Genomic DNA, 10,945 nt, shown 5'->3' with positions numbered 1-10,945 from the left:
TTGTGCAAGATCCAGGACCATATTTAAGCACTTTGCTTTTTGCAGTGGAAGAATAAACGCCTGGGATGCGGGTTTGAGAGCCAGTTTTTCTGCTTGCAGACGAAATGGATTCTCTGAGCTCCTCTTCCCTCCAGAGTAAGAGAATTATTTCATAACTGAGCCTGTAATACAAACAACATAGCTATTCAGAATTTCGGTTATACTGAAGATTACAATTGCAAAATGTTCGTAAGATAGTCCTAAGCAGGAAAATCAGGTTATAAAGCAATACTTATAACAAGGTAGACTAGTTAGTTTAAATATACGGTATTAGAGGGGGTGTAGGTCAGTGGAAGAACACTTGTCTAGCACATTCAAGACTCTGGGTTGGATCCCTAGCACCAGTTTAAAAAGAAAAAGAAAAAGAAAAAGAAATACCATAAATATTCAGTATATTCCATGTAATTTCAAACATTTCAAGGGAAAAAAAAAAAAAACAACAAGGCACGGTTTTTCACACCTGCGATTCCAGCAACTGAGGAGACTGAGGCTAGAGAATCATAAATTCTCAACAATTTAGCCAGAACTTGTATCAAAATTTAAAAGGGGGGTGAGGGGAGTAGGGATGGTAGCTCAGTGATAAAGTGCCCCTGCTGTCAATCACTATTACAGCAATAAATAAATAAGTAAGTAAGTAATAAATAAATAAGTCAAAACAGGCAAAGCTGTTGCCGAAAGCTCCGACCTTGTTTCCTATGCCAATCCAATAACAGGCTTTGAGAAAAAGGAAAAATCAGGTTTATTGCTTTGCTAGCAAAGGAGATTACACAGGGGACTCCTACCCCAAAGGTTGTGATTCTGCCCATCAGCAGGAACTGGGGGGCTTTTTAAAAAATATTTTTAAGTGGTCAATGGACCTTTATTTTATTTATTTACATGTCGTGCTAAGGGTTGAACCCAGGGCCTCACACTTGCTAGGTAAACTCTCTACTGCTGAGTCACAGCCCCAGCCCCAGGGGGCCTTTTAAAGAGGTGACTCAGGAGCTCCATTCCACTTGTTCTCTGTTCTCTAGTCATTTCTGACCTCTTCTGTATCATCCCCAAAGTCTGGATTACTTTGTTCCTATGGTGGGTGTGTACTTAGGGACTGATAACTCCTTTTAGAATGGGGAAGAAAGGTAATCCTATTCCTCTGAGATTAAGGAGGGGGAGAGATTAGGGAGGAGCAGAGAGAGAGAGAGAGAAAGAAAAAAAAAAAACACGTTCATTTTAAAAATAAACTGTAGTGGCAGAGCAGCAAGTGTTATATTCAAAGCAGAAAGTGGACCACTGTTACAAAACAAATATGAGGTGAGAGAAGTCAGGAACTGGTTTCATTCAAAGAGTACAGGCTTCAAGGGAATATGAGAAGGATTTCCAGATCCTGGAAGTATTCTATATCTCAGTGTGTAAAGTGATATACATATATTCATTAGTATATAAAAAAAGAAAGACTGAGCCAAGCACAGTGGCACATGCCTGCAATCCCAGAAGCCCAGGAGGCTGAGGCAGGAGGATTCGGAGTTTAAAGATAGCCTCAGCAATGGCAAGGTGCTAAGCAACTCAATGAGCCCTGTCTCTAAAATACAAAATAGGTCTGTGGAAGTGGCTCAGTGGCTGAGTACTCAGGATTTCAATCCCTGGTACCAAAAAAAGAAAAACTAGACAGATCAGGCTAGATAGGCAACATGAAGAATCTTTGTCTTCATATGTTCCCAAATGCTTTTCCATGTTTTTTGTTTTGTTTGGTACCAGGGATTGAACTCAACATCACTTATCTGCTGAGGCACATCTCCAAGCTTTTTTTATTATTTATTTATTTGTCTTGGTACTGGGGATTGAACTCAGGAGCACTTGACCGCTGAGCCACATTCCCATCCCTATTTTGTATTTTATTTAGAGACGGTCTCACTGAGTTGCTTAGTGCTTCACCTTTGCTGAGGTGGCTTTGAACTCACCATTCTCGGGCCAGCCTCCCGAGCCACCAGGATTACAGGCGAGTACTACTGCACCCAGCATGTATTTATTTTGAGCAAGGATCTTGCTAAATGCTTAAGGGCCTTGCTAATTTGCAAGGATTTATAATCCTCATGCCTTGACCTCAAATTGTTGGGATTACAGCCATGGACCACCACACCCAGCTGTTTTCTGTTTTCACATTGAATTTCTCTGGTAACTAGGAAACAAAGAATAAATAGAATTTTAAGTGGAAAAAGTGGGGTGGGAGCCAGGCACCCTGTGCACACCTGTAATCCCAACAGTTTGGGAGGATGAGGCAGGAGGATCAGGAGTTCAAAGCCAGCTTCAGCAAAAACTAGGTGCTAAGCAACCTAGTGAGACCCTGTCTCTAAATAAAATACAAAACAGGGCTGGGATGTGGCTCAGTGGTCAAGTGCCTCTGAGTTCAAGCCCAGGTGCCCCCCACCAAAAAAAAAAATAAAATAAAATAGTGTGTTGGAGATGGTAAAGCAATTGCCTAGCATATTTGAAGCCCTGGGTTAATTCCCCAGTATTGCAATAAAAGAGAATGGTGGGCTAGGGTTGTGGCTCAGTGGTAGAGTGTTATCTATTTTTTTATATATTTGAAATATTTCATAATTTAAAAAGAAAATTGTTTAAGTAATTCTATGCAATAATTATACACCTGCTGGGCACAGTGGCACAAGCCTGTAACCCCAGCTACACAAGAGGATGAGACAGTAAAATCACAAAGTTGAGGACAGTCCTAGAAATTTAGTGAGACCTTGCCTCAAAATAAGAATAATAAGAGCTAGGGATGTAGCTCAGTGGTAGATTCCCCGAGGGCTCAATCACCAATACTGTGAAAAAGAAAAAAGAAATTGAATACTTGTGTTGACTTTCAATTGAATATTTTTCTCACATTTAGAAAAGGAATATTAAATGTAAATAAACATTGAGAGAAAAATTTTGTTTATTCTGTTTGAGTTACTACCTTTTAAAGAATTTTGTAAGAAAATGAAAAAGTAATTATTCCCTTCCTGTTTACTTCCTAGGAAAAATATGTTAATCCTCACAAGAGGATCTTTTGGGAAAAACTCTAACCAAAGATAAGTTATGTTTTTACATCTTGATATTTGCTTTGTATGCCCTGTGTGTGTGTGTGTGTGTGTGTGTGTGTGTGTGGTGTGTTGCTGGGGATGAAACCCAGTGTCTCACATGTGCTAGGCAAGCACTCTATCACTGAGCCACAACACCATCCATGTTTGTTTGTTTCGTTTTTGGTGCTGGGGATTAAATCCAGTCCTTGTGAATGCTAAACACATGCTCTACCATGGAACCACACCTGCCCTGGGATCTATGTTTGAATGACCTATGATATAAAACGTGATTTTTCTTCTTTACCCCATTTAAAAATTTTTGATTGGGGCATAATTTAGGGGAAAGGATACTGGGGTTTGAACCCAGGGATGCTTTACCACTCGGCCACATCCCCAGTCTTTTTTTTATTTTTTATTTTATGACAGGGTCTCGCTAAATTGCTTAGAGGCATCCCAGCAACTCAGGAACTCAGGAGATTGAGACAGGAGGATGTGAGTTCAAAGCCAGTTTCAAAGGCTTAGTGAGGCCCTAAGCAACTCAGCAAGACCCTGTCTCTAAAAAAGATCTGAGGATGTGGCTCAGTGGTTGAGTGTTCCTGGGTTCAATCCCTAGTACAAAATAAAAAAAAAAAAAAAAAGAAAAGAAAAAAAAGAAAAAGAAAAAAGAAAGAAAAGAAAAAGAAAAAGAAAGTAAAGAAAAAGCTAGACAACCACTAAAAGAATGGAGACAGATAATAAAAATTCCAACCCAGTATAGGGGGAGAGGTCATGTACCCCTGTAATACTAGGGACTTGAGAGGATCACAAATTCAAGACCAGTTTAGGCAATTAGTGAACCTGTCTCAAAATAAAAATTAAAACATTCTGGGGATGTGGTGCAGTGGTTAAGCACTCCTGGGTTCCATCCCCCATACCCAACAAATCAAAACAAGTTGAAAGTGGAATTGTTACACCATCTACATCAATCATTGTAGAAGTCTTTTAATTTTATAAGAAACTGCCAAACTGTTTTCCAAAATGTTCTGCAGCAATTAATATTCCCACCAGAAGTAGAGAGTTCTAGTTGCTCCATGTACTTTGCCAACTTGGTATAAATACATTTTGAATAAATAAACAACAGAATGGTGTCCTGGCTCTTGAGATCAACAGTCTTTCCTTGAGTGGGTGACTCATAAGTTCCTCTGAATTCCAAGTTTATAAGGGCAGAGGAGACAAATGGTCCAGGGTAGCAAAGAATAAAGTAGAAATAATGATGATCTCAAACTTGGGATAACCCCTTTTGGTGCTTTAGTTGTAGATGGACATAATAACTTTATTTTATTTTTATTTTTTAAATGTGGTGCTGAGGATCAAACCCTGTGCCTCACACATACCAGGCAAGTACTCACCACTGAGCCACAACTCCAACCCCAGCAGTTTGTTGTTGTTGTTGTTGTTGTTGTTTGTAAGGAATAATAATAATAAGGAGACACAGAGGCAGGGTGCAGAGTCAGGGAAGGTGGCAGAGTGGCTCTTTGTCCATTAATGACCCTTGGGTCATTAGTACCATAACCACATCATTATTTAGAGTAGCAGTAAGGTTGTTTATTCTGTAGTTACATTTCACAGTTACAATTTGTAATGTTAGGAGCTTTGTCCATTCTGAAGAAAGTCCATTGTTTGAAGTTACTATTAGGCAGGCAGCTCCAGGCTTGATGAAACATTGTAGTTATCTAGCAAGCAAGTTTTTCTATTTCCAGGAGCTATGTGCCAAGGTTGAAGCTTGATGAGGCTCTAACACAGAGGCATCTCAGGGCATTGCCATACGAGCTAGACATTGCACATATATTAGCTATATTATTAGATCCTAAGAGAGATTACAGGGCATTTTAAGGGTGGGAAACAGGTGCCTGTTATCCACCAGGAGTTTTCTTACCTAGGGAACACTTCCCTATACATTTCCATGGTCAGAATCCCTACATCTCCTCTTTTTTATTTTTTATGGCCTTTTTGATGAATAATATTTGTTTTTTCTTAAACATCAGCAGAGTAAAAAATAAGGTAAACATTGACAACAGCAAGCACAACATAATAATCCCAATATTAATAGACATCCACCTATGAATAATTGCTTGACCCAAGTAAAGTTGGGTAGCCATGAAGTTAGCCAATCCAATAAGTCTAAACCTCCATGATCTTGTTGGACCTTATTAATGATATCTTTAAAGTAATCTAACTCCTTTAAAATAGAATTACTGTTATCACTAAGTTAAAGTAACACATATTATTAAACTCCTGACATCCTTATGATGTAATAATATCAAATAATTAATTGTAACACAATTGTCAAGTATGGCTTGATAATGTTGTTGATTGTCATAGAGGTATGATTAATATTTTTTGCCATAGCTCAAGCCAGTTTTATAGTGGTTTTATAAGCCCCGACAGCTAGTCTAGGGATACCCACTAAGGAAAATGTCAAAGCGTTAAATTTTGTCTTAGTAGTTTTACTGAATCGTCACAGTTTTTATCAAGGGGAATAGACCTTTATGGATATGTTGTGTAGGATGGTGGCCTATTAAATCTTGTGGGGAGGGTAAGAACACAGTTAGTCTGCTTAGACAACAATGGGTACCATGAGACATTTTTGTAGGTACAAAACAATTTGAGTTAAGCAAACCCAGATATTATAATGGGTTTTAGAAGTCAAAGAGTCTGACTCTACTGAATTTCATTGCTGGAGTACAACTACAGAACAACATTATTGTTAAGACCAAAGTATTTACAGAGTTTTGTATGAGTTTAGCAATCAAAGCAGTAACTAAGTTTTTTGGAGTACATTTTAACCTCATTTGAGCCAAGAGCTGCTGAGCTGATGTTGTTAATGATTTTATATCCCCCCCGCAAGTCCCTGGAAATCTAATATCTTGGGATCCCCTTTCAGTATATCTTCTCTTTCGAGAGGAGAGTGATCATTGTCCTTTTGTTTGATGGGATTCTCCTCATTCACAACCAGACAAAACCTGGGGGATTAAGTTGTGAAGTCCCTGATGTCCATTCATAATTAAATTGATAGGTCTCACACACCAGAGCTAGAATCCAAACTGGATCTGTGGGTGTGACCATAGCAGTCTATCCTTTTCCCATGTGATCAGAGGCAATGGGGCTTGTCATCCTGGGTCTGGTGGAAACCTATATATTAAGTAAATTTTTGGTAATGGCTGTTTGGGAATAAAGTGTCTATCCAAAGTAGATGACCAATTGTCAGTATTAACTTTGTATTGCATGTTGAGTGCATAAACTGTAAATAAAATAATATCTAAAGCATTATTTATATGATCGAGCCTAGATCCCCTTTTTCGTTTTGTTTTAAAAGGAAAGTTTTAAGAGCATGATGTTTTTGTTTAACTAAAGTTTGTCCAGTAGGATTATAAGGAATATAATGATTTAAAATTATGTTTTATTGATTATAAAATTGTGTAAAAGTATGAGATGTACACGTAGGGGGTTTATTTATTTTTAAAAGAATAGGCTAGTCCTATTTTGGTGGCAAAACAAAGTAATAAATGAGAAATGTAAGTAGAGAACATAAAAGACCTTTAGCCACTAGCCTAAATGAACGTAGAATGAGTATCAATAAAAACATAAAGAAAGGAGTAAGGGTGAAAAGGAGGGAAATGGGGAACATTTATTTGTCAAAGTGAATTGGAATGTAGGTCTTGTGGATTTATAAATATTTACATAGGAGTTTGGAGAGATATATAGTGAGAACAGTTGTTAACTATAGCATAAACTTGTTGAGAAGAGATGGAAGACATTTTTATTAGTGATTGGACATTTTTTTTTTAACTTTATTTATTTTTATGTGGTGCTGAGGATCCAACTCAGGGCCTCACCCATGCTAGGCGAGCGCTCTACCACTGAGCCACATGCCCAGCATTTTGATGAAAAAAAATTATGGGATTTTATAGTATCTGAAAATAAAGGACAAAGGGATTTTAACAGTTTTATCTGTATGAATGTTACCTTTTATTAAAGGTCCAGGAATTTTGATGTGGCTGTGTATATAAGAGAAGAAGATAGGCGACATATGATGTTGTAAAAGAGTTTAAGGGTTAAAAAAAAGAGAGAGAGAGATAGTAAGTTGGAATCTAAATGAGGGCATAATACAGTTATAAAAATATGAGGAAGGAGTTTAGTTATGTATTGAGAACTTGTAATAATGTTTAAAGTAGTAGAAAATAGTCTTAGTGTCGGGACAATGGTAGTTAACTTAGCATGTTGTGGAGAGATTTGAGGTAGGATATAATTGTTAGTTTATTTATTATTAATAAGAACAAATATTACAAGAGAAATGGTAGAAATTAAAGAAGAAGGGTAATGTATAACTTGATATAACAAAGAGAATTGTCCATTATGAGGTGTGTGAAATTAATTGGTGTTAAAAAATTTGTTAATTTTTTAACAATATTTACAGAGGAAGAACTGTAAATATTGGAGATATAAAGTTTTTTTATATAAGTAAGATATAAAACATGAATGTTTATGTTTGTTAAGGATAAAATTTTAGTATAACATTAGTAATTAACTGAGTATATATAACAGTAAAAGGCAAATTATCATAGCCTGAAAAATGAGAACAATATAATTATTTTAATATATATAATTTTTATTATAATTAGTAACTACTAATGTAAAGGTATAAGGTGTTTTAACAAAACTATTTTTTAAAATATGTTCTTTGTTGTAGATGGACACAACATCTTTATTTTATTTGTTTTTATTTTTATGTGATGCCAGGATTCGAACCCAGTGCCTCACACATGCTAGGCTAGCACTTTACCACTGAGCCACAACCCTGACCCTAACAAAAACTATTAATGACTAGGACACATTAGATTGAAAGTTGATTTACCATTACTGTTGATAATATTTAAAAATTTTTTGTAAATTCTGTTTTAAAGAAAGAGTTAAACAAAGAAAGGAGGGAGCATCCTGTTTTTTTAACAATTGGAAAAACTGAGACATTAGTTTGGCATTAGTTTTAATTTTTAATTTATGTATTTAGGAAACTATATCTATTTAAATTAATTTTTATATTAAATTTGATTTATTTATTTTAATTGTAACAAAAATATAAGAAAAATATGATAAATGGTATTAATCATTTTTGTTTTGTTGAAGAAAAATTTTAGAAGTAATGGATATTATATTTTAGATATTAAGACTTTATTGTTTGGTCACCTAGAAAAACCTTTAAGTTAGAACCTTAATGACATTTATATTTTTATTTGATTACTTGATTTGAATTAGGCTATTTGGATTTATTTAATTATTTGAATTTTTATTTATGAGTGCTTATTTGTCTAAATGTCAATTTTGATATAAAGTACATAATATATAGATATAAGACAGGCTTATACAATTGGAAATGTCAGGTATCATAGACACTGAAATTAAGAGTTTCAGGTTAGCCAGCCATTTTGTCCTTGACACTTATCAGTCTTATTTTTTTTTTTTTTTTTTTTTTTTTAGAGAGAGAGAGAGAGAATTTCAGTATTTATTTTTCAGTTTTTGGCGGACACAACATCTTTATTTGTATGTGGTGCTGAGGATCGAACCCGGGCCGCACGCATGCCAGGCGAGCGCTCTACGGCTTGAGCCACATCCCCAGCCCCTATCAGTCCTATTTTTAACATAACAATATTTATTTCTGTTTAAGGATTTATTAAAAAATTTTTTTGAATGTATTTAAGAGTTAATTTTGGAGAAATTGGACTTTGGATAAAGATAGAATGTAAAAACCTTTATAGTTAGATAAAATAAGACTGATCAGGAAAATATATCAACTTATATAGAATATTTAAAAATTTATATTGGAGCTGGGGTTGTGGCTCAGTGGAAGAGCACTTGCCTCGCACATGTGAGGCACCGGGGTTCGATCCTCAGCACCACATAAAAATGAATAAACAAAATAAAGATATTGCATCCATCTATAACTAAAAAAATATATATTTTTAATTTTATTTATTTATTTTTTTTAATATTTATTTTTTAGTTATCGGCGGACACAACATCTTTGTATGTGGTGCTGAGGATCGAACCCGGGCCGCACGCATGCCAGGCGAGCGCGTTACCGCTTGAGCCACATCCCCAGCCACTAAAAAATATTTTTAAAAAATAAACAAATAAAAATAAAAATTTATATTGCCATAATACTATTTTTTTTAATCAGGCTAGAGTGTACTTTTAGTTTGGATAAGAGCCACTTGGAAGCCTGTGAAATTTTTAAGAAAGAAACTTTTTTTAAAAAGAAAGTTTTGTACATTTAGAATGTTTTAATTTTTTTCTTTTTGTGTTTTAACATTAGGGAGGAATTGGTCAAGAAAGTCAGTTGAACATAGATAAGACAGTTAGCCAAGCAGTTTGGATTTAAAAGAGACACTTTTTTTTTTTTTTTTTTTGTCTTAACTGTTTTTTTTTCTTTTTTAAATAAGTTTAATAAATCTTGCAGGTCCTGTAATTTACCTTTTAAATATAAGGCTAGGAGAGTTAGAGTAGAAGAAGTTAAAATGTTGGTAAAACTGGTGTAACTATTTTCCCCTTTTCTTTTATAATTTTTTAAGGTATTGTGCTATAAAGTATTGTTTACATATTTTGTGCAGTTATTTTTTTTTCTTTTTGTTTTAAATCTTGTAAATCTTACATATGGTTGAATATAAGTAATGATTTGCTGTGGATTGGAAAGAATAGAGCATGGTAGCCACAGGGAAGTTTTGGACACTTATTTATTTTTTTGTCCCAGACTGGGGTGGCCTCTTGAGGCCATGCATAAAGTTATACCATAAAAGTATTTATTACCATGACTTTAGTATTTGTGTCCAATAACCCTGTAATTGACTGTTTATTTAAACAAAGAATAAATTTAATTTGTTATTTAGAGTGGCCCAGAGCATTTTAAGTTAACAGTAACTGATAAATATGTTTCAATGACAGTAGAGTCCAACCTGGTATTTTTTCTTTTATTTGAAAGTTGTAACTTTTTAAATATAGTCAAAGGTAACCGTTCATATTTAGGTTGGTTAGCAGAATTTATCTTAATAGGACAGACAGTTAAGTTAGGAGACTCACCATCCTCCTCCGCTTGTCCCAAACACTTAATCAACTGGGATTTAGCTAGGGGCAGGGCAGCTGCCACAGCTGGCCATGGAGGCGATGGCAAGGAATTATAGGAGTCACACGTGTGGGAGGCTCTCGGGACACCTCCAGGCAGAGAGCTGTTGTCAGGGCTGTGTTGCTGCTGTGAAGGGAGCGGTGGGGATTTAAAGGGACCACATAGCCAGGCACCCAGAGGAGAAGAGCAGGCAGGTTGAAAAAAGCTTTATCAATAGTATCTCTACAAAGAAACTGAGTTTGTAACACAGAAATGGAGGCACGAGGTTCCTCATGGAATATCTTACCTACCTCCTCCCAATCTTTTGACCATAATGAGCCACTTTCTGGGTACCAAGAACAAGATGAATCTATTTTTGTCAGCAAGACAGTAAGTTCAGTGTTGCTTACGGTGGTATGTAAAGCACCTTGCAAAGTAATAAAGAAAGCTCTGCCCAATGACATCAGTGAGCATCCGAAAGAGAATTTCCCATAGTTACTGATAAGGGATCGGTACCAGGCAATGACAGATGTGTTAAAAGCCTACTCCAGGCATAAGTAACTATACCCTTCTCTGTTACCTGTCAACGTCTGGAGGGGTCTCTCTTAGGCAGATTTTGTTGTCCCAAACTCTCTGTGGAATAAGTGGCTGTGTGGGGAGAAAAAGTCTTCTCGTGCCCCAACATTGGTCACCAGTTATAAAGAAATAGTAATAAAGAGGAGACATAGAGACAAGG

Source organism: Callospermophilus lateralis, chromosome 1, assembly GCF_048772815.1.
Source record: "Callospermophilus lateralis isolate mCalLat2 chromosome 1, mCalLat2.hap1, whole genome shotgun sequence".
Taxonomy (NCBI): domain Eukaryota; kingdom Metazoa; phylum Chordata; class Mammalia; order Rodentia; family Sciuridae; genus Callospermophilus; species Callospermophilus lateralis.
The sequence above is the reverse complement of the archived record's forward strand: the minus strand, read 5'-3'. Positions refer to the sequence as shown.